Source organism: Arachis ipaensis, chromosome B08 (genome assembly GCF_000816755.2).
Source record: "Arachis ipaensis cultivar K30076 chromosome B08, Araip1.1, whole genome shotgun sequence".
Taxonomy (NCBI): domain Eukaryota; kingdom Viridiplantae; phylum Streptophyta; class Magnoliopsida; order Fabales; family Fabaceae; genus Arachis; species Arachis ipaensis.
Window position 1 is genome coordinate 41,402,783 of NC_029792.2, and position 26,463 is coordinate 41,429,245.

Genomic DNA, 26,463 nt, shown 5'->3' on the forward strand with positions numbered 1-26,463 from the left:
ACTTTCATTTTTCTTTTCCCCTTTTTCTTATTAGGATCTTGTTATTTAGTTAGTCTCATGGGGTGTGTTCAAAGCATAGTATTCATGACAGATATTTGTCTTCCCACCTTGTGGTTGAACCAACTTAGCTAACTTATGATCGCACCACAAACTAAGGAACTTACTCCATAGTATGAACTCCACTCTGGTCTTTTGCAAAACACTCATTCTCTTTTCATTTGATTCAAAGGGACAAAGCAAAGTAAGGATGCAGTGTCATAAAGACCAGCAAGCATAGACCTATTCAACAAAAAGCTTAAAAGACAAAATAAAAAAAGGATTGCAACTAACGAGTAACTATTAATCAAAAGTGCATTCGGACTTCCAATTTTCAACATTCTAAGTACATGGAATTAAGTGACAATACAACCTTCAGGTGATGGTTTCTAGTTGCCCTCTTTTTGTCATCATCTTGGTCTTTGCTACCTCACTTCCTTGGGTGAAGGTGCACCATTTCCTCATAAGATTCCTGCAAAGTTATTGGAAGTTGCTTGTTCCCAAAGCACTTGAGAAACAGTTAGCTTGCATATATGTTTGTGGCTTATGAACTTAATTTGGTGTGTGAACACCAAACTTAGTTCGTTGCCTAGTACAGAACCTTACATTTATGCATAGAACCTCATATCTTGTTGTTTAACAAAACAATTATTAACTAAAATCTAACTAAATCTAAGTGGTTTCCATTGATTGACTGGAGCTAGCAATGTGCTTTGGGAGTGGAGTGTGATTCTAACTAAATTCCTTTGGTGAAACACCAAACTTAGAATTACACTTTCACTCTTGGATTATTTTGGTGTGGAACACCAAACTTAGCTTCTCGCAATACAGGGGAAACAACTTGTGAACTTTATTGAAATAAAAATGAAAAGGAAACTACCTGAGGTTGGGTTGCCTCCCAATAGAGCACTTTTTTTTTATCGTCGCTAGCTCGACGATTCCTTCTTTACTTGAGATGATACTTTACTCTGGGGTTTTCCCCCATGTTACCCAGATAATGCTTGAGTCTTTGTCCTTTCATTGTAAAAGTCCTCTCTGAACCTTCATCCATGATTTCAATGTGTCCACATGGTGAGACCTTTGTGACAAGAAAAGGGCCGGACCACCTTGATTTGAGTTTTCCTGGGAATAGTCTTAATTTGGAATTGTAGAGGAATACTTGCTGCCCTTTTTCGAAACTCCTGGGTGCAAGATGCAGGTCATGTCTTCTCTTTGCCTTCTCTTTATATATTTTGGTATTTTCATAGGCTTGTGACCTGAATTCCTCCATCTCTTGCAGTTGCAAGATCCTCTTTGCACCAGCAGCAATGCTGTCAAAATTTAGTATCTTGATAGCCCAGAAAGCTTTGTGTTCCAGCTCCAGTGGTAAATGACAAGCTTTCCCATACACCAGTTGATATGGGGACATTCCAAGTGGTGTTTTGAATGCTGTTCTGTATGCCCAAAGAGCATCATCCAGCTTCTTCGACCAATCTTTTCTTGATGCACCCACAGTCTTTTCCAGAATCCTCTTTAGCTCTCTGTTGGATATCTCAGTTTGTCCAATTGTTTGGGGATGGTAAGGCGTGGCTACCTTGTGTCTTACCCCATATCGTAGGAGAAGAGCTTCTAGTGGTCTGTTGCAAAAATGGCTCCCTCCATCACTGATGAGTGCTCGTGGAACTCCAAACCGGCTAAAGATATTCTTTTTGAGGAAGTTCATGACCACCTTGTTATCATTCGTTGGGGTTGCAATAGCCTCTACCCACTTGGAAACGTAATCCACTGCTACCAAGATGTACTTGTTTGCATATGAGGTTGGGAAAGGTCCCATGAAATCGATTTCCCACACATCAAACAGTTCCAGTTCCAAGATGAAATTTTGTGGCATCTCATTTCTTTTGGGCAACTTTCCAGATCTTTGGCATTCATCACAGCTCTTTACTAGTTCTTTGGCATCCTTGAAAAGGGTAATAAGATCCATCTTATTAGTCTTGGTTTTGATTCTTGCTTGGCAAACAAATATTTAAGTGCTGTGTGATCTGTAAAAACAATCACTTTAGCACCAATGAGGTACGATCTAAACTTGTCAAATGCAAAAACTATTGCCAGCAACTCCTTTTTAGTAGTGGTATAATTTCTTTGAGTATCATTAAGGACTTTGCTCGCATAGTATATCACATGGACTAAGTTATCTTTTCTCTGTCCTAACACTGCCCCAACTGCAAAATCAGATGCGTCACACATCAATTCAAATGGTAAGTTCCAATCAAGTGGGGAAATGATAGGAGCAGAGGACAACCTCATTTTCAAATTTTCAAATGCTAACATGCATGTTTCATCGAAGATAAATGGTGTATCAGATACAAGGAGATTGCTTAAGGGCTTGGCTATCTTTGAAAAATCTTTAATAAACCTTCTATAAAAACATGCATGCCCTAAAAAGCTCCTAATTGCCTTGACATCACTATGTGGAGGTAGTTTTTCAATAAGTTCTACTTTAGCTCTGTCAACCTCAATGCCTTGGTTAGAAACTTTGTGACCAAGGACTATTCCTCCTGTCACCATAAAGTGACATTTCTCCCAATTCAAGACCAGATTGGTCTCTTGGCATCTTTTCAATACCAAGGCGAGGTGATGTAGGCAACTAGGGAAGGAATCTTCGAATACCGAGAAATCATCCATAAAAACTTCAATGAATTTTTCTATCATATCTGAAAAGATAGAAACCATGCAGCGTTGGAAAGTCGCAGGTGCATTACATAGCCCAAATGGCATGCGCCTGTAAGCAAACACTCCATATGGGCAAGTGAATGAGATTTTCTCTTGATCTCTGGGATCAACCACTATTTGGTTATATCCTGAATAACCATCAAGAAAATAATAATATGCGTGCCCTGCAAGTCTTTCCAACATTTGATCTATGAATGGAAGGGGGAAATGATCTTTTCGTGTAGCCTCATTGAGCTTCCTGTAGTTTATGCACATCCGCCATCCTGTGACTGTCCTTGTAGGAATTAGTTCGTTCTTCTCATTGGGAACCACGATAATTCCTCCCTTTTTTGGGACGACATGCACGGGGCTAACCCAGGGGCTGTCTGAGATCGGGTAGATTACCCCTCCCTGCCATAACTTCATAACTTCTTTCTGTACCACTTCCTTCATGATTGAGTTCAACCTCCTTTGGGATTGAATGGATGGTTTGGCATCATCTTCCAGCAGTATCTTGTGCATGCATATGGCCGAACTTATCCCTTTCAGGTTAGCAAGAGTCCATCCAATGGCATCTTTGTGTTTTCGCAGTACTTTGAGCAGTTCATCCTCTTGATCTTGGCTGAGGCATGAGCTTATGATTACTGGGTAATTTTCATTTTCTCCTAAGTATGCATATTTGAGAGTGGGTGGCAGTGCTTTGAGTTCAAGTTTGGGTGCCTCTGACTTTTCGTTCTCTTCCTTTGGTGCACCTTGTATTTGAATCTCTGCTGTTGCAACCTCTTCACTAAACGTTGACTCCTCCTCTATTAAACCTTCAGGTTCTTCTTCTTCAAAACTTTCTTGCACTGCATCTTCAAGTGAGTCCAACCTCATACACTCTCCCAATTACTCTGGTGGGTAACTCATGGCCTTGAACACATTGATCGTCATCTTTTCATTGTGTAATCGCAGGATGAGACCTCCTTTTTGTACATCAATGACAGCTCCAGCAGTGGCCAAGAATGGCCTTCCTAGGATGATGGAAGCCTTGGCTTCCTCCTGCATGTCCAGCACTACAAAGTCTGCTGGGAAGATAAAATCTTCCACTTTCACCAGCAAATCTTCTACGACGCCATGCGGGAACTTGAACGATCGGTCTGCCAATTGTAGGGTCATCTTTGTTGGTTTAGCTTCCTCAATCTTCATCTTTCTCATCATAGCTACCGACATCAAATTGATGCTGGCTCCTAAGTCACAAAGAGCCTTTTCCACTGTGATTTCCCCTATAATACAAGGGATCTGAAAACTCCCGGGATCCTTCAATTTCTGGGGTAGTTTGTGCTGAATAATAGCACTACATTCTTCAGTTAATATCACAGTCTCGTTGTTCTTCCAGCTTCTCTTCTTAGTCATTAGCTCCTTTAAAAACTTGTCGTAGAGTGGCATTTGTTCTATTTCTTCAGCAAAGGGTATATTGATTTGTAGTTTCTTGAAGATTTCCAAAAATCTCGAAAACTGGTTGTCATCCCCCTTCTTCTTTAATTGCTGAGGATATGGTACTCTTGGTACGTCTGGCTTCAGTACTCCTTCCCCTTTTTGTGAACTCAAAGTAGGAACTTGAGCTCCATCCTGCTCTTCTTCCTCTTTATCTGAGTCCTTTTCTTGTGGTTTCTGGGGGGTTTCCTTTAGTTCCTTCCCACTTCGAAGAGTGATAGCTTGACACTCCTCCCTTTGTGTTGAGTCAGTATTGCTGTGAAGGTTGTGGCTGGAAATTTGCTTGAATAAGTAGCCAATTTGTGTCTCAAGTTTCTTGATGGCAGCATCCTGATTCTACATATTGGACATCACTTCTTCTCGGAACGCTTTACTGTCTTGAATCTCTTTGCCTATGCCTTCAAGTAGATTCTCAATCCTTGAGAGTCTGTCATCAAATGATGGTAGATTGGGATTAGAGGTGGAAGGATGAGGAGGGTTATTTTGGCCTTGGTAAAGGTGTTGAGAGGGTTGGTTATGTGGGTGCTGATATGGTCTAGATGTGAAATATTGGTGGGCTGCATTGTTGTTGGGATTTGAACGTCTTTGATCTATGCCTTGGTCTTGTTGATTTCCCCACCCAAAGTTTGGGTGATTCCTCCATCCAGGGTTATAGGTCTTAGAGTATGGATCATGGTTTTGCCTAGGTAAATTCCCAATGTAGTTGGCTTGCTCCTGACTAACCTCTGCTTCTTCATTCACTCCTTCTTGGGTTGTTGATGAAGTAGTGATTGCTGCTACTTGGTTCCTCTCCATCTTCTTGGTGAGGTCAGCCAGCTGCTGGGTAATAAGCTTGTTTTGGGCCAGCAGAGCATCTACATTGTTTAGCTCCATTACTCTTCTAGTGTTGCCTCTTTCAGAAGCATAGAAATAATCATTCTCTGCTACTATTTCAATGACATCTATGGCTTCCTCAATGGTCTTCTTCTTGTTCAAAGATCCTCCGGATGAATGGTCTACTACCTTCTTTGATTCATATGACAGGCCTTCATAGAAAATGTGCAGCTGCACCCATTCGTTGAACATGTCAGGTGGACACCTCCTTGTCAGGTCCTTAAACCTCTCCCATGCTTCATAAAGAGTCTCACCATCTTGTTGCCTGAAAGTTTGGACCTCAGCTCTCAGCCTATTAATTCGTTGAGGGGGGTAGAATCTTGCTAAGAATTTGTTCACTATATCTTCCCAAGTTGTCAAGCTCTCCTTCGGAAAAGACTCCAGCCATTTGGCTGCCTTATCCTTGAGTGAGAATGGAAATAAGAGCAGTCTATAGGCGTCAGGATGAACACCATTAGACTTCACTATGTCACAAATTCTAAGGAAGGTGGTTAGATGTTGATTGGGGTCTTCTTGAACACTTCCTCCGAACGAACAGTTGTTCTGAACAAGGGTGATGAGCTGTGGTTTTAGTTCAAAATTGTTGGCATGGATGGTTGGCTTTTGAATGCTACTTCCACAGTTTCCTGGGTTTGGATTGATGTAAGAGCCTAAAACTCTTCTATCCTCCCCAGCATGATTTGCTCGACCTCCTCTGCCATGGTTGTGAGCCTCTTCCTCACGATGGTCTTCCATGTTTGGTTCAAAGTATTCCTCCTCTTCCTCAGCACCAACCACTCTTTTTCTTCTTGCTTCCCTCCTTAATCTAAAGAAGGTTCTCTCAGGTTCAGAATCAAAGGAAGTTAAAGCCCCGCTTCTTCTCCCTGTCATACAAACAACATAGCACAAGCAAGGAAAATAAATGCAGAAAGTATTCTGTTAGAATTACTGTTAGTGTGAGTGATGCAATATATCAAACAGTTAGTGGGTTAGTGAACTAAATTGTAAATAACAAAAAGAAACGAAAAAGTAGGGGGAAGGGAAGAAATTGACTAAAACTGAAAGTAAATTACTCAAACAGAAAATTAAATCAAACAAAACAAAAATGCTCAATCTAGTTATCTTCCAATTTAATCATTGTTGATGCACAATCAATCCCCGGCAACGGCGCCATAAACTTGATGCACGGAAAACTTGTCTCATAACAAATTTCCTTCGGCAAGTGTACCGAATTTTGTCGTCAAGTAAAAACTCACAATAGAGTGAGGTCAAATCCCACAGAGATTGATTGATCAAGCAACTTTAATTAGAGGAATGTTCTAGTTGAGCGAGTCAGAATTTGAGTTGAGAATTGCAGAAAATAAAATGGCGGGAAAGTAAATAACAGAAAAAGTAAATGCTAGAAATAAAGAGCTGAAAGTAAATGACGGAAAGTAAATTGCAGAATTGTAAATGGGAATGGGGTTACTACTCATAAAAGTAAATGACAGAAACTAAAGAGAATGGGTAAGATCAGAAATGGGGAGTTCATTAGGCTCAGGAGATGTTGCATTCTCCGGATCAATTTCATTTTTATCTCTTGCTCAATCAATGCATTCATTGATCTCCTTGGCAATCTTAAGTGATCGAGTTACAATTCCTTGTAATTCAATCTCTCAAATCTTGATCAATAGCCAATTCCTTGGTCAATTGCTCATGAGAAGTGATGAAGTATGGTCACTGATTATACCACATGCATTTCCCAAATCAAGTATTGAGAGGATTATAGTCACATATCCATCCAAACCCAATTTGGTCCAGCATGAGAAAGCATTTCTAGCATGATCTCTTCCTTCTTCTTTCAAGGTTCAGAAGAGATCCAAGTTTGAATAGCTTCTTTTCCAAGATAACTATCCAATTGGATGAAGATCGAAAGCTTTCAAGTAAAATCAAGAAAACAGATAGAAGAAGAATAATGAAAACTAGTATTGATCCATCAAATTACAACAGAGCTCTCTAACCCAATGAAAGGGGTTTAGTTGTTCATAGCTCTGGAAAATAAAAGCAAAGATGGAGAATACATCATGAAAACAAAACTAGAAGTGCAGAGAATGGCAAAATACAGAGAGTAGTTTTCCCCTAATTTTCAATCTTCCTAATCAATTCAAAGCTACTCCTATATATACTACTCTTCTGATCTTCTAGTTGGCTCCTCAAGTCTTGGGTATAGGCCTTTGGATCTTGAGTTTGAAGCAGTTATCTTCTTCATTGGGCTTAGCTTTACTTCAGAGAGAAAGTGTGAAGTGGGCAGGGACTTTAGCTCAGGACGTTAGTGGTGTTAACATTAAGTGAAATTGTGGGTTCGAGAACGTTAGTGATAATCACCTTTTTCACTAACGTTCCTGACCCAAGTTAGAGCCACGTTAACCTCAACGTTAGTGGCACAAACGTTGCCACTAACGTTGCCTCTTGGTCTTTCGCACACGTTATTGGGACTTACCTTTCCCAATAACGTTGAGAAGCCTCCCCCTTTCTTATGCTAGAGTCCCCGTTAACTTAGTTAACGTGGCTCTTAACGTTAACTTGCCAACCTTTGAGAATGTTAGTGACACTTACCTTTGTCACTAACGTTCCAATGTGCCCCTATCTCCCACGTTAGAGTCCATGTTAACTAGGTTAACGTGGCCTCTAACGTAACAATGCTTCACTAACGTTGGCTTCTCTTTTGCTTCTTAACGTTAGAAGCCACGTTAACTAAGTTAACGTGGCAACTAACGTGGCCACTTATGAGCTTGGCCTAACGTTAGTGACAAAAGTAAGTGTCACTAACGTTGGCTCCATTTTCTTTCCTCCAAGTTAGAGTTCACGTTAACTTATTTAACGTGACTCTTAACGTGGGCTATGATGGCTTTGAGGACGTTATTGGCGATTACTTTTTTCATTAACTTTACAAGCTAGCTCCCATTCCTACGTTAGAAGTCACGTTAGTGAGACTAACGTGGCTGCTAACGTGGTTCTTCCTTGCTTTCTTTGTCCTGAAATCAAGCAATAAAGTGCATCAAAGTTCTAGTCCAAGTCATGGGAAATGCAACATCCAATTTGTCATTAATTTCATGCAAAATCCTCATGAAATCATGTAAAGTGCACAATGTATGCTTGAATCAAGATGTAAGTGAATATCTACCCAAAACTAGCTTATTTTCTAAGGAAATGCATGAAACTTCCTTAAAAACAGTAAAGAAAAGGTCAGTGAAACTGGCCAAAATGCCCTGGCATCATCTAGTGTCAAATTTTAAGTTTGGTGTCAATTGCATTCTTTTAATTTTCTTAAAATTTTCGAAAATTCATGCATTATGTTCTTCATTGATCTTCAAGTTGTTCTTGATGATTTTCCTTGTTTGATCTTTACATTTTCTTGTTTTGTGTCTTTTCTTATTTTTCTTGTGCATTTCGAATTTATTGTGTTCAAAAGTAAAAAAAATTTTAAGTTTGGTGTCTTGCAAGTGTTTCTTTTCTTAAAAATTTTCAAAATTATGTTCTTGATGTTCATCATGATCTTCAAAGTGTTCTTGGTGTTCATCTTGACATTCAAAGTGTTCTTGCATGCATTATTTGTTTTGATCCTAAATTTTTATGTCATGTGTCATTTTGTTGTTTTTCTCTTTCTTCATTAATCCAAAAAAATAAAAAATAATATCTTTCCCTTATTTTACTCATAATTTTCGAAATTTAGAGTTAACTTAGTCAAAAGTTTTAAAAATTTAGTTGTTTCTTGTTAGTCAAGTCAAAATTTCAATTTAAAAAATTCTATCTTTTCAAATCTTTTTCAAAATCAAATCTTTTCCATTTTTCTTTCAATATTTTTGAATTCTTTCTTAAAATTTTTTTTCAAAATCTTTTTCATTTTACTTTTAATGTTTTCGAAAATCTTTAAACAAATTTTCAAAATCTTTTTCTTAATTTTATTTTATAATTTTCGAAATCTCCGCTAGCATTTAATGTTTTGATTAAAAAATTTCAAGTTTGTTATTTTCTTGTTAAGAAAAGTTCAATCTTTAAATTCTAGAATCATATCTTTTAGTATCTTGTTAGTCAAGTTATCAACTTTAATTTTAAAAATCAAATATTTTTAATTTCTTTTTCAAATCTTTTTCAAAATAAATTTCAATCATATCTTTTTCAAAACTTAATTTCAAAATCTTTTTCTCACTTCTTATCTTTTCAAAATTTATTTTCAAATCTTTTTCAAAATAAATTTCAATCATATCTTTTTCAAAACTTAATTTCAAAATCTTTTTTCACTTCTTATCTTTTCAAAATTTATTTTCAAATCCTTTTCAAAATAAATTTCAAATCATATCGTTTTTAAAATTTTAATTTCAAAAACCTTTTTTTTAACTTCTTATCTTTTCAAAACTTATTTTCAAATCTTTTTCAATTAACTACTTGATTTTTTGTTTAATTTTCCAAGTTTACTATTTCTTATCTTTTTCGAAAACCACTAACAACTTATTCAAAATTCTTTTTAATTAACTAATTTTTTTAAAATTCTAATTTTATTTTTTTTAATAAATTTCGAATTCTAACTTATAATTAAAATAAAAACAAAAATATTTTTCTTTTCTTTTAAATTAATATTCGAATACTCCCCCTCTCTCTCTGTGTTCGAATTTCTTCTTTTTCCCTCTCTATTCTCATTCTTCTATTCTTCTACTCACATAAAGGAATCTCTATACTGTGAATAAAGGATTCCTCTTCTTTTCTGTTCTCTTCTTTTTCATATGAGCAGGAATAGGGATAAAGACATCCTTGTTGAAGCTGATCCTGAACCTGAAAGGACTCTGAAGAGGAAGCTAAGAGAAGCTAAAGCACAACACTCTGGAGAGGACTTTACAGAAATTTTCGAAAAAGAAGTAGACATGGCAGCCAAACCCAATAACAATGGTGGAGATGCAAGGAAGATGCTTGGTGACTTCACTGCACCAAGTTTTTGGCTTCAATAATAATAATGGTGGGAGAAATAGGTTTGGCAATAGCAAGCCTTTTCCATCATCATCTCAACAACAGACAGAGAATTCTCGGCAAAGCCTCTCTGACTTAGCAACCATAGTCTCTGATCTAACTAAGACCACTCACAGTTTCATGACTAAAACAAGGTCATCCATTAGAAATCTGGAGGCACAAGTGGGTCAGCTGAGTAAAAGAGTTATTGAAATCCCTTATAGTACTCTCCCAAGCAATACAGAAGAGAATCCAAAGAGAGAGTGCAAGGCCATCAATATATCCAAAGTGGCCGAATGCACAGAGGGGGGAAAGGTAGTGAATTCCAGAGAGGAAGACCTCAATGGACATCCACTGACCACTAAGGAGTTCCCTAATGAGGAACCAAAGGAATCTGAGGCTCATCCAGAGACCATAGAGATTCCACTGAACTTACTGTTGCCATTCATGAACTCTGATGAGTATTCTTCCTCTGAAGAGGATGAAGATATTGCGGAAGAGCATGTTGCTCGGTATCTAGGAGCAATCATGAAGCTGAATGCCAAGTTATTTGGTAATGAGACTTGGAAGGATGAATCGCCCTTGCTCACTAAGGAACTGAATGAGGACTACCTTGTGTTTAAGGCTCAAGGATCTTCCTTTGTAACCATGGAGAGGAAGCATGAAAAGCTTCTCTCAATACAGAGTCAAGCAGAGCCCCCACATTCAAACTCTAAGTTTGGTGTTGGGAGGCAACAATCATGCTCTGAGTATCTGTGAAGCTCTGTAAGAGCTCACTGTCAAGCTATTGACATTAAAGAAGCGCTTATTGGGAGGTAACCCAATGTTATTTAATTATATTTATTTGTTTTCCATTGTTATTTTATGTTTTCTTTAGGTTGATGATCATGTGGAGTCATAAAAATAGCTACAGAATTAAAGCGGAATAAAAAATAGCATAAAAAATAACACACCCTGGTAGACAGGCTTACTGGCGTTTAAACGCCAGTAATAGCAGAATGGGCGTTTAACGCCCATGCAGGCAGCATTCTGGGCATTCAGAAAAATGCCCAGTAAAGAAGGATTCCTGGCGTTTAATGCCAGCCAGGGTATCTGGCTGGGCGTTAAACGCCCAAAATGGTTGTTAAGTGGCCGTTAAACGCCAGAACAGATAGCATTCTGGGCATTTAACGCCAGGATGACATAAGGGAGGTAATTTTGTTTTCAATTCGATTTTTTTCAATTTTTCATGTTTTAATTCATAATTTTTTGCATCAAACATATTTTAAACTTTCATCTTTCAATTTCTATTTTCAAAAATTAATAATATTTCCAATTTTTTTTAATTCTCTTTTTAATTCTTTTCAATTCCTTCCAAAACGTTTTCAAAACTTACATATCTTTTCAAATTCTTTTTAACTCTTTTTCTTGAATACATTAATATGTTTTCAAAATTAATTGCATCACTCTTCTTCTACTCCCTTCTATCTTATTTTGCTCAAGGATGAGCAAAGCTTTTAAGTTTGGTGTGGAAAAACTCAGTTTTTTGTTTTTTCCATAACCATTAATGGCACCTAAGGCCGGAGAAATCTCTAGGAAGAGGAAAGAGAAGGAAGTTGCTTCCAACTCTGAGTCATGAGAGATGGAGAAATTCATCTCAAAAGCCCATCACTAGAAGGAGGATGAAGCAAACAAGAGAGCCCACTCATGGACCTCAACAAAAGCACTCCATTATCCTCCATAAAATCAGAGAGGACCAAAAGGCGATGAAAGAGGAGCAACAAAGGCAAGGAAGAGATATTGAGGAGCTAAAGCACTCCATGGGATCTTCAAGAAGAAGAACTAGCCGCCATCACTAAGGTGGACCCGTTCTTTAATTTTCTCGTTCTTATTTTTCTGTTTTTCGAATTCTTTGCTTTATGTTTTGTCTATGTTTGTGTCTTTATTACATGATCATTAGTGTCTAGTGTCTATGTCTTAAAGCTATGAATGTCCTATGAATCCTTCACCTTTCCTAAATTAAAAATGTTTTTATTTGCAAAAGAACAAGAAGTACATGAATTTCGAATTTTATCTTGAAATTAGTTTAATTATTTTGATGTGGTGGCAATACCTTTTGTTTTCTGAATAAATGCTTGAACAGTGCATATTTTTTATATTGTTGTTTATGAATGTTAAAATTGTTGGCTCTTGAAAGAATAATAAAAAAGGAAAAATGTTATTGATAATATAAAAAATCCTAAAATTGATTCTTGAAGCAAGAAAAAGCAGTGAAAAACACAAAGCTTGTGAAAAAAAAAAGGTGAAAAAAAAGGAAAGAAAAAGAAAAAGTAAGCAGAAAAAGCCAATAGCCCTTTAAACCAAAAGGCAAGGGTAAAAAAAAGGATCCAAGGCTTTGAGCATTAATGGATAGGAGGGCCCCAAAGGAATAAAATCCTGGCCTAAGCGACTAAACCAAGTTGTCCCTAACCATGTGCTTGTGGCGTGAAGGTGTCAAGTGAAAGGCTTGAGACTGAGCGGTTAAAGTTGTGGTCCAAAGCAAAAAGAGTGTTCTTAAGAGCTCTGGGCACCTCTAACTGGGGACTCTAGCAAAGCTGAGTCATAATCTAAAAAGGTTCACCCAGTTATGTGTCTGTGGCATTTATGTATCCGGTGGTAATATTGGAAAACAAAATGCTTAGGGTCACGGCCAAGACTCATAAAGTAGCTATGTTCAAGAATCAACATACTAAACTAGGAGAATCAATAATACTATCTAAATTCTGAGTTCCTATAAATGCCAATCATTCTGAACTTCAAAGGATAAAGTGAGATACCAAAACTGCTCAGAAGCAAAAAGCTACAAGTCCCGCTCATCTAATTAAAACTAATCTTCATTGATGTTTTTGAAATTCATTGTATATTCTCTTCTTTTTATCCTATTTTGTTTTTAGTTGCTTGAGGACAAGCAACAATTTAAGTTTGGTGTTGTGATGAGCGGATAATTTATACCCTTTTTGGCATTTTTTTTACATAATTTTTAGTATGATTTAGTTACTTTTTATTATATTCTTATTAGTTTTTATTCAAAAATCACATTTATGGACTTTACTATGAGTTTATGTGTTTTTCTGTGATTTTAGGTATTTTCTGGCTGAAATTGAGGGACCTGAGCAAAAATCTGATTCAGAGGCTGAAAAAGGACTGCAGATGCTGTTGGATTCTGACCCTCCTGCACTCGAAGTGAATTTTCTGGAGCTACAGAAGCCCAATTGGAGCACTCTCAATTGCGTTGGAAAGTAGACATCCTGGGATTTCCAGCAATATATAATAGTTCATACTTTGCCCGAGATTTGATGGCCCACACTGGCGTTCAAAGTCAGCCTAAAACATCTTGGTGTAAAACGCCCAAACTGGCACCAGAATTGGAGTTAAACGCCCAAACTGGCACCAAAGCTGGCGTTTAACTCCAAGAACAGCCTATGCACGAAAAAGCTTCAATGCTCAGCCTAAGCACACACCAAGTGGGCCCCGGAAATGGATTTCTGTACTACCTGCACTTAGTTACTTAATTTCTGTAAACCCTAGTAACTAGTTTAGTATAAATAGAACTTTTTACTATTGTATTCACATCTCTGGACGTTTAGTCCTTAGACCCTTGGCATGGAGGCTAGCCTCACGGCCATGCCTAGACCTTTTTCACTTATGTATTTTCTACAGTGGAGTTTCTACACCCCATAGATTAAGGTGTGGAGCTCTGTTGTTCTTCATGAATTAATGCAATTACTACTGTTTTCTATTCAATTCATGCCTACTTCTTTTCCAAGATATACTCTCGTACTTAATTTAGTTAAGTCAGAATGAATAGGTGACCCGTGACAATCACCCAATCTTCGTTACTCGCATAGCCAAAATCTGCGTGCCTGACAACCACAAAGCGGTCTACATAATGTTCAACGTAGTTATTGGACGATAGCTGGAGTATATTCTCTTGGATATCTAATACACGGACTGAGTCCATGAGATTAGTATCTTCGTGGTATAGGCTAGAATAATTGGCAGCCATTCCTGGGATCCGGAAAGTCTAAACCTTGTCTGTGGTATTCCGAGTAGAATTTGAGAAGGGATGACTGTGACGAGCTTCAAAACTGCGAATGTTGGGCGCAAGTGACAGTGTGCAAAAGGATCAATGGATCCTATTCCGACACTAGTGGGAACCAACAGATGATTAGCCATGCAGTAGCTGTACCTAGTATTTTTCATCCGAGACGAGAAATCCGACAGTTGATTAGCCGTGTAGAAACCGTAGAGGACCCTTTTCACTGAGAGGATCATACAGCTTGCCATGGAAGGAAGTAATGCATGGTTGGAAGAAGGCAATAGGAAAGTAGAGGTTCAGAAGCAACAAAGTATCTCCAGACGCTTATCTGAAATTCCTACCAATGAATTACATAAGTAACTTTATTTTATTTTATGTTTTATTTATCTTTTAATTATCAAATTCTCATAACCATTTGAATCCTCCTGACTAAGATTTACAAGGATGACCATAGCTTGCTTCAAGCCGACAATCTCCGTAGGATCGACCCTTACTCACGTAAGGTTTATTACTTGGACAACCCAGTGCACTTGCTGGTTAGTTGTGCGAAGATGTGAAAAGTGTGAATCACGATTTCTCATACTATCCTTCCTGCTATGCTCTTCTATTGGTTCTCCACATTTAGCCATGGGAGTGCTTTGAGTATCGAAGCGCAAAGAGGCTAAATTACCTACTACCTCGGTCAAGGTAGCTATGAACTCTTGTGTCGTCCTTTGCACCTTTCTTTGCTCTTGAAGAAGAACACTTAGAGTGTCATCCATTGGAGATTGGGGTAGATATGATGGTTCATTACTTGGTAGGGAAGGTTCATGATATGAGGGTGGTTCATCATAATAAGGGTGTGGTGGTTCAACACTCTCCATCTTTTTCACTTGTACAACACACTTTAGTCCATTATTCTCAAGTTGAGATTCTTTAGCCATGAGAGCTTCGTGTACTTTCCGGTTTCCCACTTGCTCCAATTGATGAAGGGGTGCTTGAAATCGATCCAGTGTTTCCTTGAGATGATCCCTTGACTTTTGTACTACTTGGATAACATAATTAGGATCATATGGCTCTTGGATTGATGGATATGGGCATGGTGTATATGGAGGTGGTGGTTCTTGGGAGTAATTGGGTTGGAATTGGGGTGGTTCCATATATGGTTCATATGACTCATAAGGTGGTTGGTATGGTGGATATGAGTTAGGATCATATGAGGGTGTTTGGTAGTAGGGGGCTTGTGAATATGGTGGTTCAAAGCTATATTGAGGAGGGGTTTCATAGGCATATGGTGGGGCTTGTTGGTAACTACAAGGGGGTCTACCATATCCATTGGATTGATATGCATCTTGGAATGGTTCTTGCTCATAGTAAGTGGGTGGAGGTTGATTGTCACGAAAATGTCCACCATAACTATTGCCTTGGGATGCATCGTAGAATGGTTGATGCTCATGGCATATTAGAGGATGTTGTTGCTGAAAGGGTTGATCAAATCCTCGTGGCTCCTCCCATCTTTGATTGTCCCAACCTTGATGCATGTTCTCATTATAGCTTTCATTCCCTACAACATAATTTGAACCAAACTCATAGCCAAAGGGGTGAGAATTCATGGTAGCAAGTAAAAACAAAAACTAATAAGAATTAATGAAAATAAACTCCTAAAACTAAAAACACTAACAAAGAAATGAAAAAGCAAAATTATTCACAATATTCACAATAACCAATAATAAGGCACACGTTTGCAATTCCCCGGCAACAGCGCCATTTTGATGAACGGATTTTTGATGGTTTAGAATTCCTCAATGAATTCTCGTTGCAAGTATAGTTCCTAAACCAACAAATAATCCTTTCATGCAAAAAAAATTGTTTGTCACAAGTAACAAACCCTAATAAAAATAATAACCGAAGTATTCAAACCTCGGGTCGTCTCTCAAGGAATTGCAGGGAAGTGTACTTATAATTGGTTATGGAAAAGTATCTTTTTGGGTTTTTAAATGTTGAACAAGGAATATAACTGATAAGAAAATAAACTAGTAATTATGAAAAGTCCTAACAAGGATTGATAATTAGAAGTCCTATCCTCATTATCATCATCAATTGTGACAAGAATCGTCCATTCACTACAAGAGAAAAGGCCTGTCGGCACACTTTTTTCTTGCCACGCTTTTAAAGCGTGCCCAAAAGTGGTCTATGGCCACGCTTTTGCGAGGGTGGCCACTGATTTGTGATTTGGCCACGCTTTTTTTGCCACGCTTTTCGAGGGAAATCGGCACGCTTTTATGAGGGTGCCCACTTACTTGAAATTTGGCCACGCTTTTTTACTGCCACGCTTGAAAAGTGTGGCGATGGAGGGAAATGGGCACGCTTTTACAAGGGTGCCCACTGATTAAAAATTTGGCCACCCTTTTTTTGTCACGCTTAAAAAGCGTGGCCATAGAGGGAAACCGGCACGCTTGTAAAGCGTGGCTAGTTTATGTTTCAATGGTCACCTTTTTAAAGCGTGCCCATATTCTGTTTATTTTGGCACCCCACAAAACAACGTACCGATAGAGTTCCCTCCCCTAAAATTTAGTTTCCCACCCAATATTTTTCCACACTTAACATTTTTTTCCTTAGTTTTCAATTTTAACCCAAACAACAACACACACTAGTTTTAACCCTAAAAGTGACCCAATCACAAAAACAAAAAACCCTAAAAGTTACCTGCGCCGTCATCATCCTCAAACAACATCTCCATCTTCATTGTTTATCGTTCATCACCCATGACTTTGCTCTAACCCAATGACCTTCGTCTTCATGCCTTCATTGTTCGAGACCGTTCATCGCCTTCATCGCCTTCATCCTCATCTGTCTAAGCCAATGACCTTCGCACCCATGCCTTTCCTCTTACCCTCTCTCCGTCGAACCCTCGTTCATCTGTGTAAGCCAATGACCGTCGCACCCATGCCGTTTGTCTAACCCTCGTAGCCGACCCTCGCTCTGTGGAACCCTATTGCTATTTCTCAACCCTAGCCCATCATCGCAACCCTCATTGGCCCTGTGTCTGTCGCACCATCAACGCAACCCTTATTGGCCCTCCTACTCCCTCAGCGCATCGGTCTCTCTCTCTCGCAAACCCTTATAAACACTGGTAAGTCTTTCTTCTTTCTGATTCTCTGTTTCTCTGTTCATCTATTTTGGACCGCTCAGAATTTCAGGTTTATTACCTTCTTCACCATCAAAACTGTGGTAGTGTGCTTAACGTTTTTCACTACTTTGTGTTTGAAATTGTATTTTGTTTTATGGTTTCAGAGTAACTTTGTTCCAATAGCCTGAATGACAATAGTGGATAGCCATAACTATTTCAGGGTAGACAATCTTCCTAAAGTATGGTCAATACAAGTGAACTGGTTGCAGTAGAACTTAGAGGTTCCCGGGTTCTTTCTAACACATCATACCAGTGGGAAGCAATTGCTACCAATTTTGATGAGTTTCAAGATGTTTCTGTAAGTTACTGAGGCTTGTCTAACTATATTCTGTTTGAATGTTTTAAATTTTTAAACAATTCTTGAGTGTTTTGCTTGAATTGGACTTCAGTGTTAGGTTTATGGGCTAGGTTATGGTTAGCTTGATACATAAATTAGTACATTAATAATGCTGCTTTTGTACTGGAATCACAAATTTATCCTGATTTGTTGACTTATTATATACACTTAGAAACATGACTTGATTTATAATGTACGGGTAAACTTCTGATTGACTGTAATTTAATAGCAAATCCAGATGAAGTATGGTTATGAAAACAGAAACTTCTTTTAAAAAAAAAATAAAAGAAGGATCTTATTCAGTAGAAGATAGAAATTTACAAGATGGGAGTACAAGAGATCCTCAACATATCTGATGGAGTAACCTCAGTAGCTTAAAGTTTTGCTTATCAAATTACGACTATAACAAAGATTAAAACGGAGAAAAAAAACTACAATAGTTTAAATCACCTGATGTGATTACAAATGTTATATATATTTGTAATGTTTCATTCCATTATCACAGTTTCAGATGGGTAAAGCAAATTGAAACATCCAACTGTTGAGTAAAACTTGAGTTAACTTGTGATAGAATACTACGGTAAGAAATCTTTATCACTATATGCTATCCATTGAAACCATTATGTATCCACTAGGTGTGGTTTGTTGCATTGTTGAACTTCAATCATCATGGTGTTTCTCATAAATCATCTCTATAAACAAACCATTAAGAGCTAAAGAGAAGTTTATTGAAGTGGATGGAAGTAAACTTCAAGGTGCTTTTGTACTGGAATCACAAATTTATCCTGATTTGTTGACTTATTATATACACTTAGAAACATGACTTGATTTATAATGTACGGGTAAACTTCTGATTGACTGTAATTTAATAGCAAATCCAGATGAAGTATGGTTATGAAAACAGAAACTTCTTTTAAAAAAAAAATAAAAGAAGGATCTTATTCAGTAGAAGATAGAAATTTACAAGATGGGAGTACAAGAGATCCTCAACATATCTGATGGAGTAACCTCAGTAGCTTAAAGTTTTGCTTATCAAATTACGACTATAACAAAGATTAAAACGGAGAAAAAAAACTACAATAGTTTAAATCACCTGATGTGATTACAAATGTTATATATATTTGTAATGTTTCATTCCATTATCACAGTTTCAGATGGGTAAAGCAAATTGAAACATCCAACTGTTGAGTAAAACTTGAGTTAACTTGTGATAGAATACTACGGTAAGAAATCTTTATCACTATATGCTATCCATTGAAACCATTATGTATCCACTAGGTGTGGTTTGTTGCATTGTTGAACTTCAATCATCATGGTGTTTCTCATAAATCATCTCTATAAACAAACCATTAAGAGCTAAAGAGAAGTTTATTGAAGTGGATGGAAGTAAACTTCAAGGATGTTGAAACATTGTGTAGAAGAGATATAGACAAGTAATAGCAAAAAAAGGGGGGGGGAATGGGATACTGAAAAATTTATGCTATTCAATACTTGTGTGCGAGAGAAATGAGTTAGAAAATAGAACCAGAGATGCTATGTGCACAATTTTCTCTTAAAATGAAGAGATGATAAAGCATTTTGTGAATTTTTGGCTTTTCTTGTCTTCATGGTAGACCAAATGAAAGTGACTTGTACATTACTGCAAAAGATTTTATCTTCTTTTCTATTATTAGAACAATTGATAACAAATTAATGGAATTTGTATAACCCAAAAATCGTACCTCTGACTTAGCGATGTGCATTAAGCCCTTTTCTTAATTTATTGTATTTTATTTTTCTTTTTCAAAGGCCAATGATTAGTTTAGTATTAGCTAAACTCCAGTCTTCGCTAATGACTTGCAGCTATAAAACTGGTCAAAATTAGCTGTAACAATTATTTTTTGATCAGATGTTTAATGTGGTTAAATGTTCATGTTCATTGATACTCAAAAATCTAATTTCTGGGTCAATGTGATTTTTATTGATTTCTCATAATGTGGGCATTTGTTTATTTTCTGATGATATGAATCACCCTTATTTTTCTTTTTCCATTTTCAAGGAAACAATGAAACAAAGAGTTTTATTTTCCATGTGTTGCAACTACTTTATTTTTTCATTTGAGCAATAGCTTATTTGAATTTATGCATCTGGTTGCATAGGAGAAACTTTTCTCCAGTAAAAACAGAACGGAGGCTTCTGTAGGAAAAAAGCTGAAGATAGATATGCTTGCTGAAATTGAGAAAGTTCACAAGGTACTTTATTTTCATGTGTACCTTTGTTTTGGTGGTGAGGGTTAATAAAATTGAGAAGATAGGATTCTCAACTGAACTTGAAACCATGTTCTTTCCCTTTTTTTAAATAAAAAAATCTTGATTTGTGAAGAATCTTGTGTTATTCTTAATTGACACTATATTTGTCCAGAAAAAGGAAAAAGCAACACAGAGAAGCCTTTCTTCTTGATAATTTCTTGGGTGTTGATGGGCTTGCCACGGGGCGTTCACTTCGTAATAGGAAACCTGTTACTTATACTTTTGGTAAGGGCAAGTTCAAGGAACTTTTAACCACGGAGCCATCTTTTTTTCATTCTGTTTGTAGTTGTTGCCCGCAATACATGATTTGCATTTGATTTAACAATGGGAGTTGTCCTTGTCACCCTCCTGTTATTTTTAGCATGCATTGCAACTGTCCTAACCGATGATGTAAGTAACTGTCCTAACCTCGTATTATTGTCATTGGCTTGATTTAGATTATAGAATTTCGTTTTTCTTGTTGAATTTATGTTGCTGGCTGAATATGTACTGTTGATTTATGTCCTAACCTCGTATTATTGGTTGTTGAATTTATCTTCTCATTGACATGGCCAAAAGTAACTAAGAGAGGTTTACCAAATAGCTAATTACTCCATAAATTACTATATTTTATGTTTAGCTATGAGTGGATGAACTGATCATTAGAAATTGTTTGTGTTCCACTTTTTAAAAAGTAAAATAATAAATAAAATAAAAGAATAGAAAGAATAGGGAAATGTGGGATTGAGAATTGAGAATTGAGAATTGAGATAGAGGGTGTGTGAAAGAAAGAGATTTGGCAATTTAATCTCGTTTTCTTTTGGTATCCAACTATGTTGTTGCTTAATTTTATCTTTAGTTTTGTAATTCAGTTGAATTTCAATAATTGTGCCCTTGACCTTGAGAATGAATAGGCTAGTTGTGGATTAGAGATTTATGATTTTTTATTGTTCCCTAAAAAGGCTAGTTTTTTTTTAAGGTAGATACTGGCTTGTATGGGTTTATTTAATCTTGAAATTGATGTTATATATGCCTTTTGCACTCACCTTGGTGAGCTAAAGTTCTCGATATCGGGTCTGTTATGGGAGAATTAGGCTTTAAGACATCGGAGATGGGTGTTATCTTTTGTGTGTTATTTTTTTACAAGGAATGGAGTTATCATGATTCATGAAGTGCAATGTACCAGTATAGGATTTTGATATTGTTATTAGTTTAATAGTTACTTACTAGTGACAATTTGGTTCAACTCTATAATGGAAATTTGATTGTAGTGTTTCTTTTTAGTTGTTGCCTTTTCAAGTTTATTCTTCTCGCTCTTTTGCTAGGATTAGGGGATATTAGGGGATGTTGGATCTTGCACTAGTATGATATTATCTGACTGAATAAACTGTTGGTGAAGGAGGCTAATTATTTGTTTTTTGATGTTTATGTAATTTAATGTTTCGTGCTTTTCTACTTCTGTACTTCTTTTCGTGTTTAATCAATTTAGATTTGGAATTGGATTTGTTGGACTTAATTGAAGTCGCTTTTATAACATGTACTAACACAAGATTATTTAAAATTATGCAGGGCAGTGATAAAAATAATGGAGCTCATAATGGATGATCACACTACTCATGAAATTTGATATTTTGTAACTAAGTATATAAAAGAAGTAGATATGTGACACTTGTTGGAATTGCAATTCTTATTTACTTGTTTTGACTTTACTTTTTGGTACTTTGTCATCAAAGCCTACTTTTGTGGTGACAATTTTATATGTATGTCTTTTTTTATGGGAAAATTTATATTTGTTGGATTAGTTCAATATATATAATTTTATTTTGGTTTATGATTTTATAATTATATATGAATTTTGCACATATTAGGAAGATTAATGAAAAAAAAAAATTTTGACCAAACTTATGGGCACGCTTAAAAAGGGTGGCCATATCTTAATTTTGGGCTCAACAAGCACGCTTAACAAGTGTGGCCATAACTTGGCAATCGGCACGCTTTAAAAGCGTACCCATATCCTCATCTACTGGCACGTTTTCTAAGCGTAGCCGTATCTTTTCGTACTTATAAATAGCCACGCTTTTAGAGCATAGCCATATGTTTACCTTATTGGCACGTTTACAAAGTGTAGCCATGTCTTCCCCTATCGGCACGCTTTTAAAGAGTACCCAAAGCATACATTCTGGTACGTTTAAAAAGCGTGGCGATATGTGTACTTTTTGGAACGCTTAAAAAGCGTACCTATAGCTTAAGACCTATGGCCACGCTTTTTAAGCGTGGCAAAAGATGAAAGCGTGCCAACAAGAAAAGCGGGCCAATAGATCCACAAAAGCGTGCCGATAGAGCAACCGGCACGCTGGCGGATGTGACCCTTTCAAAAGCGTGCCAATAGCTCAAAAAGCGTCGCGAAAAGCTATCGGCACACTTTTTTGCACTTTTTGGCATGCTTTTAAAGCATGGTAAAAGGCTTATTTTCTTATAGTATTGCTCCACTTAGTCAACTTCTAACTATGAAGGAAAGTCAAGTGGAAATAATCAATTTGATTCCTCAAGTCCTAGTCAACTCCTAAGGAAAGACTAGTTTTAGTGGAATTCAAATCAACTAGCAACTTTCAAGTGCTAATCAACAAAAGAGTTTGATAACTCAAGAGTCTCAAATTACTCAATCTAAGCTAAGAACATAAAAAGCTAATTTAAAATCCAACCAAGCATTTTATCAAACACTTGGAAGGCACAACATAAAAGCATAGAAAAACAATAAGAGATAATAAAATCCATACAACCAATTGGAAGCATCAATAACATAAATCGAAGAAAGCAATCATAAATATGAAATACCTCAAATTGTGTTAAATAGAAAATCAAATCTAACATGAGAATTCATAAACTAAAATAGCAACATGGAGTAATCAACAAGGGAAATAAATAAACTAGAATGCTAGAACAAATAATAGTAGAAGAGAAACTAAATTAAACTAAGATAGAATGCTGAAATTAAGAAGAGCTAAAACTAGGAAACCTAAAACCTAGAGAGAGGAGAGAGCCTCTCTCTCTAGAAAACTACATCTAAAACCTAAAATTATGTGAATGAATGTTGTCAGTTTCCCCCACTCTACAGCCTCTAATCTGTGTTTTCGGGCTTGGAACTGGGCCAAAAACAGCCCAAAAATTGCCCTCAGCATCTTCTGCAATTTCTGCACGTGGCGCACGTCACACGTACGCGTCAGGTACGCGTACGCGTCGATGGTCTTCTTCGCGTGTCACATGTTCGCGTCAGGTATGCGCACACGTCCCTGTGCAATTTTGCTTGTCACGCGTACGCGTCAGGTACGCGTACGTTTCGCTGTAAAAATCTCCAAATCACGCACACGCGTGAACCATGCGTGCGCGTCGATCCTCACTGGTCATCTCCATTATTTCTTATGTTCCTTCCATTTTTGCAAGCTTCCTCTCCATCCTCTGAGCTATTCCTGCCCTATATAGCCTGAAAATACTTAACACACAGATCACGGCATCGAATCGTATAAAGGGGAATTAAAAATACACAATTTAAAGGCTTAGGGAGCAAGTTTTCAATCATAACATAGAATTAGGAAGGAAAATGTAAAATCATGCAAATTGTATGAGTAAGTGTGCAAAGACTTGATAAAAACCACTCAATTTAGCACAAGATAAACCATAAAATAGTGGTTTATCAGTGAGCTAGGGTTAAATGATTTTCGAAACTTTTGGGCACCCTCGCAAAAGCGTGGCCATTGACCACTTTTGGGCATGCTTTAAAGCAAAAAAAAAAAAGTGTGCCGACAGGCCTTTTTTCTTGTAGTGGCGTCTTTAAAAATTTGTATTCTTCTTATCAGATTTGTTTTCCTTTTCCCTTGAAAGATTTCTTTCCTAAGCTTGTTGATGATGATATCAAGGAACTAAAGAAGGACATCTAAGAAGAGGAAGTCAAGAAGGCTGTTTTCAATATCGGAGGGTGGAAAGCCCCAGGAAGAGATGAAATTCTAGCTAAATTCTTCCAATTCTCTTGGGAAACTATCAAGGACTCTTTAGTTACTTGGGCTCAGTCTATCTTTCAAGAACCTAGGAATATCGTGAATGTTAATCAGACTCTCATCTCTACTATTCCTAAAGTTTTTGCTCCTGAAAATTTTACTCAATTTAGGCCTATTAGTCTCTGCAATGTTGTCTATAAGATTATTTCTAAGATTGTTGTAGAAAGGCTAAAACCACATATGTCTTTTCTTATTGCTAATACCCAAGCTAGTTTTGTTCCAGGAAAGGTTAGTGCAGATAATATTTTGATATCTCAAGAAGTGATCTATGAGGACAAAAAACTGCGAAAAAGGCCTTATGGCGATCAATATTGACTTGGAGAAGGCATATGATAGGCTCAATTGGGATTTCATCTTACATACCCTTAGGGAGATACATCCACCAGAGAGCTTGATTAGTATTATTGAATATTGCATAACTATGCCAACTATGAATCTTATTTGGAATGGGTCTCTATCAGAAGAGTTTCGTCCCTCTAGAGGCATTAGACAGGGAAATCCCCTCTTACCTTATCTTTTCGTACTTTGTGTTGAGAGACTTTCCCACCTTATTAACTCTCGAGTTAATGATAGGAAGTGAAAACCTATTATGCTATCTAGAAATGGGCCTAAACTCTCTCATCTTTGCTTTATAGATGATTTAGTCTTATTTGCACAAGCTAGTAAGGATCAAGTGGACGTCATAAGGGAAACACTTAAGGTTTTCTGTTATAGCTCTGGCCAAAGGGTAAATTTTTAGAAATCTTATGTTTTCTTCTCAAAGAACGTAAATCACACCATCAAGCAGGAGCTCAATCAACACTTGGGCATCAACCTAACTTGCAACTTAGAAAAGTACCTTGGTATTCCCCTCATTCATGAGAAGTGCAACAAGCAACATTTTCAATTCATCATCGACAAAATGAAGGCTAAACTTTCTAGCCGAAATATGAAGATGCTTTTTTTTGCAGGAAAATGCACCCTCATCCAGTCAGTCTTGGCATCTATCCCTAGCTATGTGATACAAACCATGAAGATTCTAAAGGAAGTTTGCAATCAAATTGACAAGATTTGTAGAGACTTTCTTTGGGGAGAAACTAAAGCAAACAAAAAGATCCATTTAATAAAGCGGGATACTATTTGCAAGCCGAAGAATATGGGAGGACTAGGTATTCGAAAGGCAGAAAAAAATAATGCTTTATTCCTCATGAAATTAGCCTGGGGTCTTATTCAGGATAATCATTCCCTAAGGTCCTTTCTAAAGCTAGTAGTTCGAATGCTTGGAGAGGTATTACAAGGATCTGGAATCAATTCAGCACTAATGTCATTTGGAGAATTGGAAATAGCGAAAAGATATCCTTCTGGAATGATCATTGGGTGCCAGGCATACCCTCGCTGAAAAATTTTGCTATAAGTCCCATTGACAGAGATAGGAGTGATGAGAAGGTGGCCGCTTATGCAAGACCTGAGGGAAACTGGGATTGGTTCAAGCTAAATCAAATCCTTCCGGAGAAGATTTTAGAGTTGATTCAAATTATAAAATCCCCTCATTCTGATTTAGGAGACGACATTATCAGTTGGATACCAGAACCTAAGGGAGATTTCACTATCAAATCAACCTATGAAGCCTATTTTTCAAATAATGAAAATGCAGACAAAAATTTCACTTAAAGTGTTTTCATGGCTAGTAATGCTTGAGGCATTACTCACTAATTCCAGGCGGAAAAGGATAAGGCTTACCAGCAATGAGTGTTGTCCTAGGTGCCCTGGCCAAGAAGAGACCCTGCTCCATGTTCTCTGAGATTGTCGCTATATCTGTGGAACATGGATGAGCAGCATTGATAGTAGTCAACAAGGCGAATTCTTCAACCAAAACTTCCAAGACTGGTTCAAGAACAATCTATGCTTGACTGCTCGAAGAAAGGATGGAAATGCTTGGCCCACCTTATTTGTCACTACCTGCAATACAACTTGGAGAAATCGAAATGAGTTAGTTTTTAACAACTCGGGCATCCACAGCTCAGACCTTCCCATTATAGCTTAGAACTTAGCCAAACACTATTATGAGGTTCTTCAAAAGACTGATAAAGGTAGAAAAGCCCTTACCTTAACTAAGATTGTCGACATTGGTTGGTCTCCGCCGGAAGAGGATTGGGATAAGCTGAATACTAATGGCTCGGTCCTCACAGATTCAGAAAACGGTGCTTGTGGAGGACTTTTGAGGGATGCAGATGGAAGACTCAAGGTTGGCTTCACGTTTAACATCGGTGCGGTCACCATAACCATGGCTGAGCTCTGGGGAATCTATGTGGGATTAAAACTCGCAATTGATTCGGGGCTGAGGAAGCTTCTTATAGAGACCGATTCCCTGTGTGCCTTCAACTTTATTCACAACGCTTCTACCTCCCACCATTCGAGTACCTCCCTGGTAAGGGAGATCAAGCGCCTTCTAGCAAAGCCTGGAATTTTTCAGGTGAACCACATATTTTGAGAAGCAAACTTTGCAGCTGATGATCTCGCAAAGCATGCGCACCTCTCTCCCCATGGATTGAGTTGTTTTGAAGATG

General features: G+C 37.4%; 2 long non-coding RNA genes and 1 pseudogene across 2 annotated transcripts; 2 read left to right on the plus strand and 1 right to left on the minus strand.

Moving 5' to 3' along the window:
* LOC107610980 overlaps positions 2,011-26,463 on the minus strand; it is a 174,186-nt pseudogene continuing 149,733 nt past the window's right edge.
* Positions 17,476-19,829, plus strand: LOC107612186. Its single transcript, XR_001613629.2, has 2 exons — positions 17,476-17,559; positions 19,737-19,829. It is a non-coding gene; the product is annotated as an uncharacterized LOC107612186 (long non-coding RNA).
* On the plus strand, positions 18,164-19,624 carry LOC110265875. Its single transcript, XR_002352380.1, has 2 exons — positions 18,164-18,353; positions 18,997-19,624. It is a non-coding gene; the product is annotated as an uncharacterized LOC110265875 (long non-coding RNA).